Raw genomic sequence first — 12,027 nt, 5'->3', positions numbered from 1 at the left:
GAGAGTCTCGTATTTTCACAAGAGGCACTGTCAAAATTTAATTTTAGCTGGCCTCTTGGGGGTAAACTCCAATGAGAACATACATTCAAACTCCTATGTTTTGTATCTTTCACAGGGGTGAACTCACAATGTTGGTTCCCACTTTTTCATACATCTTGATTTTTGCTGAAATCATACATTTTTTAGAAATATAATGATTTAAGCTTTAAGAGGTCCGATTTGAAGTAATTAATTGAAGAGAGTTAGATTAAAGGCTCTTAGATCAAAATTTCTTGCATAGAAACTCTCTACTTCTAAATCATACTTGCAATGGAGTCTACTTTGCATCCATCAAATGCTGATAAAAATCCAATTTTACATTAGCTTTTGGAGAGTCAAATGAATTCATTTAGAATTGTTTTTTTTAAAGTATTTATTCCTTATTATAAGCTTTCCAAATAGTATAATTTTTAATATGTTTAATTTCATTAATATATATATTTTTTTTTCTTATGAATGTAGGTTTTTCATCAAACATGAACTTCTTTGTTCAATGCATTGGGAAAAATTGTAAACTAATTCAAAAAAATTATGAAAAATATCTATGCACTTGGTATTCTTCTTTCTAACAAAAAAACTAAAATTGAATTATGATATATATAGAACAAGTTATATGTTCAAACATACACCTATATCTAAATTATAATCAGTCGAACTTCAAAACATAATAAAATAAAAAATATTTAACATATCACTATCAAACCAACTACATGCCCTGCGTATTGATGTTACAAACCCAAATTCAAAAGAATTAAGTTTTAATCATTTATAGAAAAAAAAGTTATGCGTTTAGGGATGCACATCATTCTTAAAAAATGTTGTTTGTTGTAAACAATACTTTTAGAGGGAGATGGAAAATTTTTAAAAAATAATTCTTCAAATTTTTTTGAAAAAAATAGATCTAGAATCTACAAACAATATGTTACAAATCAATAGTTTACATCATCTTCAAATTCTTAATGGTTTAAAAGTTATAGGTGTCGGAAAGTGAAGGTTTTTTTCAAAATGTTCATCTAAGTGTCAAAGTTGGTCAAAACGTGGGAACCAATATTGTGAGTTCACCCACAGTTCTTGGGTTAGTAGCAATGAATTCATCTTGAATATTCAATCTTGGACCACCAAGATATCTAGCCACTTTTTCAACTTTATCTTCATCTCTTCCTACCCTTATGCTTAACTTATAAAACTCATCAGTGTATGTCCTCACATCTAAGTCCCTTTGCTTTAAACTTTGCAATCTCTTAAAGAATTGAACACAGAAATGGACTTGAAAGCCCCAATTTCATCATTCTATCCCCTATCAATATTCTTCTCTACACTAATAACCACGCAAAGGCTCTGACCTTTGGAAGAATATTTGGATTCAAACACAAGCCTAGATTCCACTCACATTCCTCCCCATAACCCCATATGACACTATATCCCAATATAGGAGAGTAGTTTCCAGATTTTGCAACACGCCAAAATCTTTCATCATCACCTTCCAAAATTATTTGTCTCTTTGCTAATTCTCCTCCAGAATAGCCTTTATCTCCCCATCTAACATACCCATATCTTTCCATTTGAAGGATATAAGCCCATTGTCTTTTTCTATAACCATGTACTCCCTTACTTTATTCTCCATATCAGAGTTGAAACTACTCAGGATCTTTCCATACTTGGAAGTTTTATGATAGGTCTATAGCCATTCCAAGAATCTAACTAGAAATCTTCTTTACCTCCATCTTTAATTCTCCATAATAAATGGTCTATTATTACACTTATGCATTTAATCATTTAATTTGAGATCGTAGATCTAAGATGCGTTTCCTATCATCAGAATCCTCTCTTGTGAATCCTCATCTAAATATTTCTACCTTAGTACTTTACTCCAAAGTGTTTCTGGTTCTTTAAACATGTGTCAAACCAATTTGTATACCAATGCTTTATTTTGGGTACTCGCATCCCTAATACATTAATACACGACCAAACTTTTTCTCTTTTTAATGTTGTTATTTTCCTACTGCTCGTGCATCTACCATTATCAAAAACAAAAATGGAGAAAAAGGATCTCCCTGACACGGTCCTCACCCTCCTTGGAAGAAACCACATGGAAGACCAGTAAAGAGAATAGAGTACCTTGGTGATGAAATACAACTAAAATTCAAGTCCACCCAGTCATTACAAAAGCCAAATTTCTTCATGAATAATATTAAGAATTTTCATTGCATGTGGTCATATATTCTTTCTTAACGTCTAATTTTAGGATCACGCTTCTCAAATTTTCTTTCTTAATTGAATGAATAATTTCATGCGCAATACCATTTGCCGTATTCCGAATTGGAACAAACCCTATTTGTTTGGAGGATATTGTATTTGGGAGAATTCATTTTAATATATTAGCCACAACTTTTACCACTATCTTATATATCCTATTACATAATGAAATAGGATGATAGTCAAAGAATCATGTACCTCTTGTTTTTTAGGAATCAATGCAATGTTGGTGTTGTAGATCTCTTTGAGCATCAACCTCCATTTTCTAGACTCTTCTACCATAGCCAAAATGTCTTTATCCATAGTCATCCGACATCTTTGGAAAACCAATGCAGTAAACCCATCTAGCCTTGGAGCCTTATCTAGATTCAATTGAACTGTATCATCTTATACTTCTTCTAGGGAGGTAGGCACCATCAACATTTGATTGTCATAATCTGACACTAGTATAGGTATCTCATTTATGAGATTACAATTAAGGGCTTCCGCATTCTCTTCCCTGCCAAGAAGGCCTCTGAAAAAATTGAACCCTTCTTCCTATATTCTTATCTCCTCAGTGATAGACCCACTATAATTCTTTGTCATCTATGTGATTCTATTCCATCCTCTTTTCATCTTCATGGAATTATGAAAAAAAATTATGTTTCATTCTCCTTCCTTAAGCAATTGTCCCTTGATTTGGATCTCTAGTGTCAATCTTCTCTTGCAAGTATTTCTTCATACTCCTTCATTAATTATTTCTCTTAGATTACAAATTCCTCTTGGGATGTTCCTTCTTGGATGACACATTCACTCAATTGCTCCAATTCTCCTTCCATTCTCTTTTTTTCTTTGAACACATTTTTTAAAACTATTATGTTCCAAGTCTTTAAATTTTCTTTAAATAGTTGTAACTTCTTCACAAAAATGAAGTCTTCATGCCTAGCTAACATTACTCAACTCCAACCACCAACTAGCAATAATATTTGCCAATCTGGGCCATCTAAACCACATCTTCTCAAACTTTAATTGGCTTCTCCCTAGGCGGACTTCTTTAATGATACTCAATTCCACTAGGAAATGATCTGATATAGGAATTGGCTTGATCAAAGTCCTTGGGATCATGGCTTCTCTCAACCATTCTTCTATTATAAAAAACATGTCTGGTCTTTCTGCTATGTTTGAAAAACCTGACCTCCTATTGGTCTATATATACTTCCAATTTGGAAGAATAATATCTGACAGTTGAGTCGAAGTGACAAATTAATAAAAATCAATTTGTGTCTACATCATTCTACCCAATCCATGAACTTTATCACTTCGATTTTCTCCACAATTCTCGTTTCTCTATTGTTTTAGACGGAACATATACATTAGAAAGAATGAATTTTAATTCAAAAAGAAAGCTTTTGACCTCACATTTTATCCAATTTTCATTTGAGGACAGTATCATCTTGAGACGCCAAATGCCCCATGTACATATCCCAACCAACCATAAAAATACTTTACAAAGGCCTTTGCATTTTCTGTTGATAATTATGTTTCTTGCAATACTATAATGTCAATTAATTGACTATCAATTTGTCTCTTAATCATGCACCTTCTATTAGAAGCATTTAAGCCCCTAAAATTCCAAGTAAGAATCTTCATTTCCCTCCAAAGGAGGATTTACCACCCTTGGATCTCACAAGGTATGTTGTAATGGAAGCCTAATTGGGAAGAATTTCATTCTCTACTCTCTTTTTTCTATTAGTTTTCCTTCTCATTCTTGGTTTTGGAGGTGCTTCTTTAGAAGAATTTACCACCGCCTGGCTAATGGTCCTTAGTTCGATAATATATAATTCATCTTCCTCTTCTTTCCACATAATCCTAGGAATATCCACCAAATTTTGAGGCATTATTGAAGACTCATACAACTATGTTTCCTCTCTAACCATTTCTATATTCTCTTGGGAATATTATCCTTCCTCTTGACTCATGCCAACAATAATAGCCTTATTTTTGTTTGCTTCCAAATCTACTTTTTCCTTTGGCTCTACCAGAATGTTTATATCATCTATTTAAATATTCCTATACTTTTGTCTCCAAATTTTATTAACTAGTATTCTGCAACTGTCAACATTGTGATTCCTTCTCCTTCATCTAATGCAAAAATAATATCTCCCTCTCCTTTTCCATGTTTTGTATCCACCACCCAGCGGAGGTCAAGAATTTCATTTCCTTTAGAACTGAAGTTATTGTCAAAATGTTTATTCGAGCATGATGAATCTGATCACTATTGCCCATATCTATCTCTAAAGTTTTTCCTATTCTATTCCCAATCTTCCTCAAGCAATCTTCCTTCATTGTATAATTCAAAAGGAGGATTATACAAACACACCTATAATAGTTTTTCCTCGTGGTTAAGGGCAGTTGGATCAAAGTTTCACACCCACCTTTGTATGTATATGTAATTATCTCCATATCTCCATGGTACTCTTTCTATAACAAGAGTTGCACTGCAATGTAGTTCCTATCAGCTGCCAAATGCTGGCAAGACGGGTATTGGCATTATGCTCTTTGTATAGCTCAACCAGAAGTTTGTTTCATAAAGTGTATATTTTTTCTCGCCTTCTGTTAGATAAATCCTAACTATTGAACATTGATATGCTTTAAGGATAGAGGGTTTTTGTTCAAATTTATCAATTATTTAAGAAAAGTTGAGTTTGGGACAGTCGTGTATTTGTATACAGCACCCTGATCACATGCCCACTCCACTTGTAATGGGATCATTACCCATGGTTTGAAAGGTAACATCAAAATTTCATGGCAGCCAACTTTGTCATTATCTGATGCTAAACCCCACCCAAGAAAATAAAGATAAGAGGTTAGATGTTATCTAGGATTTGTTTGTGTCTGACTATCATACATACGTGGTTTTGTTGTCTTCGATATGGAACTGAAATGGCCTCTATTTTGGTTTTTTTCTTCATAGAAATGTCTGCTGCCAGAGACTACGACAACAATGATTCCTACATTCAATACAATACGACTATAGGGCCAGTGGAAGGAAAAATCAATGTGCATTTGGTTCCTCATAGTCATGCTCAAAACTGTTGATCAGTACTACATTGGATCCAATAACACTATTCAGGTCTTTAATTCAATCCAAATTAATTTCATTTTAATTCTTATGCATTCACATCGAGAATGTTGTCCATGGAATCTTAAATTAAGATGTTATGGAGAGTTTATTTAAAATTACACAATCAAAATAAGACATCCCCAAGTAAGCAGATTGTCATTTGGACCACAGACCATTTTGGTTTGAAAGATAGTATTTCTCTCTATCTTTACAGAAGTTTGATTGTGGATGGTAAATAGTAGCATGTCTTTTCCATGACTTGGGAAACTAAAGGTTAATTTATCAATTAATAGGGATATAATCCAGGAAAAATTTTAAAAATTTAAAAATGCTGAATATTTCACACTACAAAGATACAAATCACTAGCTATGTTAGGCATCAAATTTTTATTTAAAATTTTCGCAGTGGTATAACAATAAAAATAGTAGTACATTAATGATACTATGTAGTGGGACAAGGCTACAAAATGATGCTTTGAACATTTCTTTTTTCACCTAGTCAGGCCAAAGTTGTCTCTGCCTCTACCCCTAAAATGTCAACTTCTGTTGTGATCATGATTGTAGAATCCTACCACTGCTTTTAATTTTCTCTAATTGCAGACAGTAGAATGAGAAAAAAAAAATCAGAAGTTTTCTAAGAGAAAAATCAATTTAATAGTGTTTGCATTGTGCAAAAGCCTTGTGAAAACCTTACTCTAGAGGAGAAACGAGCGAAACTGAGAAATTTAGAAAATTTAACAGAAAACTCAAGTAAAATTATTTTGCAAAAAAAAAATTTACTATTACGGATGAAGTGTTGCATATGCTACATATCAGTTTGCGCAAACAATGGCACTACCCAAACCTCTTACACAACTACCCAAATTGAAGTTAAGATCACCAAACAAAGATGTGAGGGTGGCTGACATGATTTCGCCCAATGAATTTGAATTCCAAAGTTAATGTATTTCATCAATCTACTGCTAGCTATAGGTCAATTTGCTAAAGAAAAGTGTTAGATATATACAATATATACCTTTACCATCAAATCAAAATGCAAACGCCTCTTTTTTTTAGGGTGTAGACTCGCCAGCCATGCCAAGAGCAGGTGCAAAGTTCATTTGAAGAGATCCAGGAATATCTTTTTCTACTTTCTCTGGATATTTTGGGTTATTTTTATCAGCCATCTGGTTGAAAACACGACTATCACTTGAAAATAAATTGATTCCTAGATTTACACAGTTTCTAGAGGGAGATGGTCTTCTAAATTTCTGTAAATCACCAAAGAAAATGACAATTTCAAAATAAATTAGTATTGGATTTAAACGGAACAGACGTGATTATCTAGAAGCCTAAATTGAAAAAAATGTGCTGACTATGTCCGCAAATAGTTCCACACATGAGAATCCCACCATATGTGAACCTGGACATGAATGGAACTGCATATGGCCACTAAATGGCTTATATATATATATATATATATATATATATATATATATATATATATATATATATATATATATATATATATATATATATATATATATATATATATATATATATATATATATATATAGTTTTAGTCTCTGGATAATTTCCCTAATCAAATAGCTATGTCCACTACCCTAATTAGGTTTGAAACAGATTTGAAACTATTTTTTTTTTTTTTTTAAAGGCTATAAACAAAATCATAATCACTAACTTGTGAATAAAACTGAAAATAGAAGGGTCATGCATAGGAGTACAATGTTGCAATGGTGTGCTTGGTGAATGAACTATGAATGAATTTTGAGCAAATATAGAGGGCTTTTCATGCCTCCCACTTTACCTCTCAATGCAAATAATCTTTCTTTCCTTCACAGACGCGGAGGCTTATACAGGGCACATTATTTTCCACAGTAGCAGGGAAGATGTACCTACAGTAAATTCTAAAATATAGGCACTCTACAATTGTGATTCTAGAATTGCCTTCCTGCTCTTACTTAAAAACTGGAAAAAATACTGCAAGTAGAGGTCTTTCAACAGCAAAACATCAACAAGCTACAGAAAAGTGACAATTTTCTATGTTTTATTAAAAATAAATATTGGAAAATACTTGAACCCTAAACAGTAAAAAGCATCTCATGGAAGCAAAGCCTCACCTGGAAAATCAGCATATGAAATCTTTGAAAACTTTTCTGTCATGGGCTCAAGCAGCCGAATGGCGATAGATTCTCACTATCAAGGTAATATGCATTCTCAATATTTAAGGAATCTACCATGGAAAATCTATTTGGAAAACATGGATACATAAAGAAGGTACGTGGACTCTGTATAAGGTGCATGTAAAAATGTGGATGCATAGACTGCAATGTATCTACACTAGCTCCTACAATAGGGTCACAGTGACATTGTGGAACGTGTGCTAGCTCCTGCAATACATTGCCAGCGGCATCATGGAATATGCATTCTCTCTTATCGTAATTCACATTATTTCTTTGACAATCTGTTCCTATCAATTTTAGCCCAATCAAATGAAGGAAAAATAAATTACTTAAATTTTATGTTTAAAAAACTTGCATCTTTCTATGAATGAACATAGCATTAAAATGGATACACACAAAATCATAAAAAGAGAGCAACTTTTGACTGGCTACTTCCTATAAGTTTAATCACGAGTTAGCAAGCAAAGCCTCTACTATAGTTTCCTGGTGGCAGTAACTAATAATATCATTCCTGTCTACTTCACTACCCAATTCAACCATAAAAAATCATCTTCACATAAAATACACTTCTCTAGTGTTCTCCCAGTTTTGTCTCACCCACCAGCGAATCTCCTCTCTTGATTTTCTGACCCCCATAATTCAGTCGGTTATGGCCAAATGGAAATATAACAATATATATCTTTGTCCATAATCCCTAATAGATCTAAATCCCATGTTAAATCCTCCTTGTCATCTATACTAGGGTTTCCTTCTACATTGCCTTGGTTTTTTCACCCTTTCTCACTCTCCCTTACCTCTCCATGGAGTCAAAAGATGGTTAATAAGCGACTAAATTAATAAAAAAGAGGTAAGCAAAGGATAGGGGGAATATTGTTAAGTACGGATTGTGGAGATCTCATATCATTAAATGTGTAATCATTAGAATAAATGAAAAAGCCTCTAGTTTTTGCAAAGAATCTTAATTAAGATGTAATAACAATATTTATATGTACGGTACACATTATCTTGAACTAGTTTGATAAGACATTTAGTAAAAATAGTGTAAAGTTTTGAATCATAAAATTTATATAATCAATTTTCAATAAATTAAAGAGAAAATCATCACATAATGTTGTATCCTACCAACTGAACCCTAGGCACTCTTGAATAAACTAAAACAATTTTTACTCTAAGGCCTATAATTAATTTGAATTTCTTAAAATAGTTTTTCTAACAAAAAATAAATGAATAGATCAATAGGACAATTCATAAAAATTAAATAATACAATATTTCAATCTTTATGAAAATATTATTGCTAACATTATATCCTTATATGTGAAATCTACAAATATCTCTTAGGATCTCCTTTCCATCATACATAGAAAACTATGGTGCTACAAAATATTATAGTTGATAGATATCTTACCAACAAAAAAATAAGTGGAATTTTCTTAAGGTCTCTAATTAACCATTGTGTCCACTAGTCTTGTTATCCATTTATTCAATTCATAAATCTTTTATAATAGTGAATCTAAGGTTGAAGAGGGGATCATAACAAGGAATTTCTTAACATTATGATGGTCATAGGAATACGATGTAAGAGGGACATAATGTCCAATGAGTTAAGACAAAGGAATGATGCAATAAAGGTTTCTATGTGCATTGCATGCTTTAGAAATATTATAAGTAGATGTGGCTTGGATAAACAATTAGGTGATTGGATTGGTGGTGGAGGAAAGAGGCATGGAAAATAATTGTTGTTAATGGGTACTAAGAAGAACGCTATTAGTGGATGAAGTAATGGTATATATAGAGGTCATACTAGAGGTGGGAAAGCCACAATAACATTAAGCGATGATGTAAAAAAGTTTAAATTACCTTTAGTTTTTATTTTTTATATTCATGCTTTTCAAATAGCTTGTGAATCATATACATTAGATCCTCCAAATTCCCTACATTAGCCAAACTAGAAAGTGGTAATATGCCTCCTTTATTCATTTTAATACAACCGCCACCAAAGATGTCACTATAATTGGAATAAGTGGATATACTAGGGCTTAAGAAAAATCTTCTTCTTAATAGAACATAATAATGATTGTATGTACTCTTTGGCATAAATAATGATTCGAATGGGACCAAAACATCAAAGACGCATTAGGCCTAGAAATATGATATAAATATAAAATTTAGATTATTTTGTGGGTTTGCATAAGAATAAAGAATTTTTAATCAGCAAATCTTCAAAAAATATAAAAAATAAAGTAATAAAGATCGATAATAGCTTACACAAATTAAACTTAATCTAAGATTTGATTATTAAGCATGAAAGCATAAATCAACAACACAACATGAACACACATAACACCAAGATTTTTAACGTGGAAAACCCGGTCAAGGGAAAAAACATGGTGGGAACCTACCCACAATATAATGATACTCTATTAGAAGTATATGAAATATTACAATGGGGAATGCACATGCATTCAGGCACACTTCCTAGAGCTCACTACTTGAAAACAACAAAGGCTACAACCCAGGGAAGACTTACTATCTTACAAACACATTCAGATCACATCTGAAAGATCATGAATTGATAGAATAACATCTTTTAATTCCTCGTTATAGTTCCGATTAAGCACAACTTCAATCTTCTTTTCCTCCAAAATATTAATACATTATTTGCTCATGCATTTGATTCTCATCCATACACATCACCTCTCCATACCACTACACTCAATTAAAAAAGATATTAAATATATTTGTACATGACATCAACTTTGAAAAAGATCAACAAGGTTGGCTCAACACACATAACCTAATTAAAAAATATAGTCACACATGCTACAAAATCATATGTGAACCAAGAAATGTCAACTAAGAGATAGCACGGACCCATATCGCTTGCCTCAAATATAAAACACCTCCAATAATTATGCATTGAACATCCACAACACATTACAAGCATCTGGTTGGCCAAAACAATGAAGAACACCAACACATCAGAGAAAATAATCAATTACGCGCATAATGATCAATGCGGCCCACCAATACAAAAGGCACATGATCTAGAAACATCCACAAGCATCATGAATTACCACCACAACATCAACAACAACTCAAATTACAAGAATCACATCATCATTATACCAAACTTCAAGAACATGATAACTCAATGATGAACGAATAGTACCAAACCGGTACTGAGAGGGGGGGGGTGTGAATCAATACAGGCAAAATATAGTCTTAAACTGGTTCAACAATAATTACTCGAAATGATTGGCAAACAATGACACCAGTTTGAAACAGAGTGGAACCGGTAAAACCCAGAACAACTAAAACAATCATAAACCGGTTACTCACTTAGCTTTCCACTCAACTCAAAACTACACTACCATTTCACCCTTATGCATGAACAGGTAATCTATCATCATATCTTCACTACAGCTAGTTCAACATGTTTTATTGATAGGCATAAAACACCTAACCATTAAATTCTTAACAGGCAATAACAAAGTATCACAAGATAAAAGCATCACACATGACACACATATTTTTCACGTGGAAACCCAACTGGGAAAAACCACAGTGGGGATGAATACCCACAAGCTGTTTTGAACTCTTTGGAAGTCCGCTCTGTTAGGAGCCTTGTCTGGTTAAAGACATTACAAAAGGTTCTACTAGGAAACAATCCTGTTAGTGATCACCCAGTTAAGGGTTAAACTCGGTTAAGGGTACCTTGTTAGGGGATTTCAAGAAATCAATAGCTAAAGGATTTCTAGAGCTCTCTAGCTTTCCAAATCTCTATAACTTCGAGTTACCCTATTAAGGGATTTATAGCTAGCTGGTTAAGGCTACCCTGTTAGGGGATTTTACAAGTGTTGAAGTGGTTAAAGATCAATAGGTATATCATTGACCTAATAATAGCACTCAATGCCAATGTAGATCTGCTTAAGCTCCTCTTTACCTTCTACACTTACACTCTACAGATATAACTTCTCTCTTCTGGTCTGGCAAGAATCACGTATCTCTTCTCTTAGATACACGCACACAACTTTTTCCAACAACCCTAGAAAGAGTCACAACATTGACCTTATAGAAAATAGTTAGGTATGATGCATAAACCCTAAACCCTAAACCTAATGGGCTAAGGAATTCAAACGGTTCAATCCTGACTGTTGAGCATACTGCATTAATCTCCATCGTTCATTTTTCATCGTTTTACAGTCTTCTCATATTCTTGAGGTAGATAGACAAGATCTTCTTTCCACTGTTTCCATGGCGGCTGATAACCCATCACACATTATCACCGTTTTATAGTCTTTTCATATTCCCGAGGTAGATAGGCAAGATCTTCTTTCTTGTTGTCATGCTAACTCATCGCACAAAATCACTGGTTGAGCCACACAGGCTTGAAGCACTTCAACCAGAAACCCTAAGGTTGAGACTACAAACCAATAGTCATTCAA

This window comes from Cryptomeria japonica, chromosome 9 (genome assembly GCF_030272615.1).
Source record: "Cryptomeria japonica chromosome 9, Sugi_1.0, whole genome shotgun sequence".
Lineage (NCBI taxonomy): Eukaryota > Viridiplantae > Streptophyta > Pinopsida > Cupressales > Cupressaceae > Cryptomeria > Cryptomeria japonica.
The sequence above is the reverse complement of the archived record's forward strand: the minus strand, read 5'-3'. Positions refer to the sequence as shown.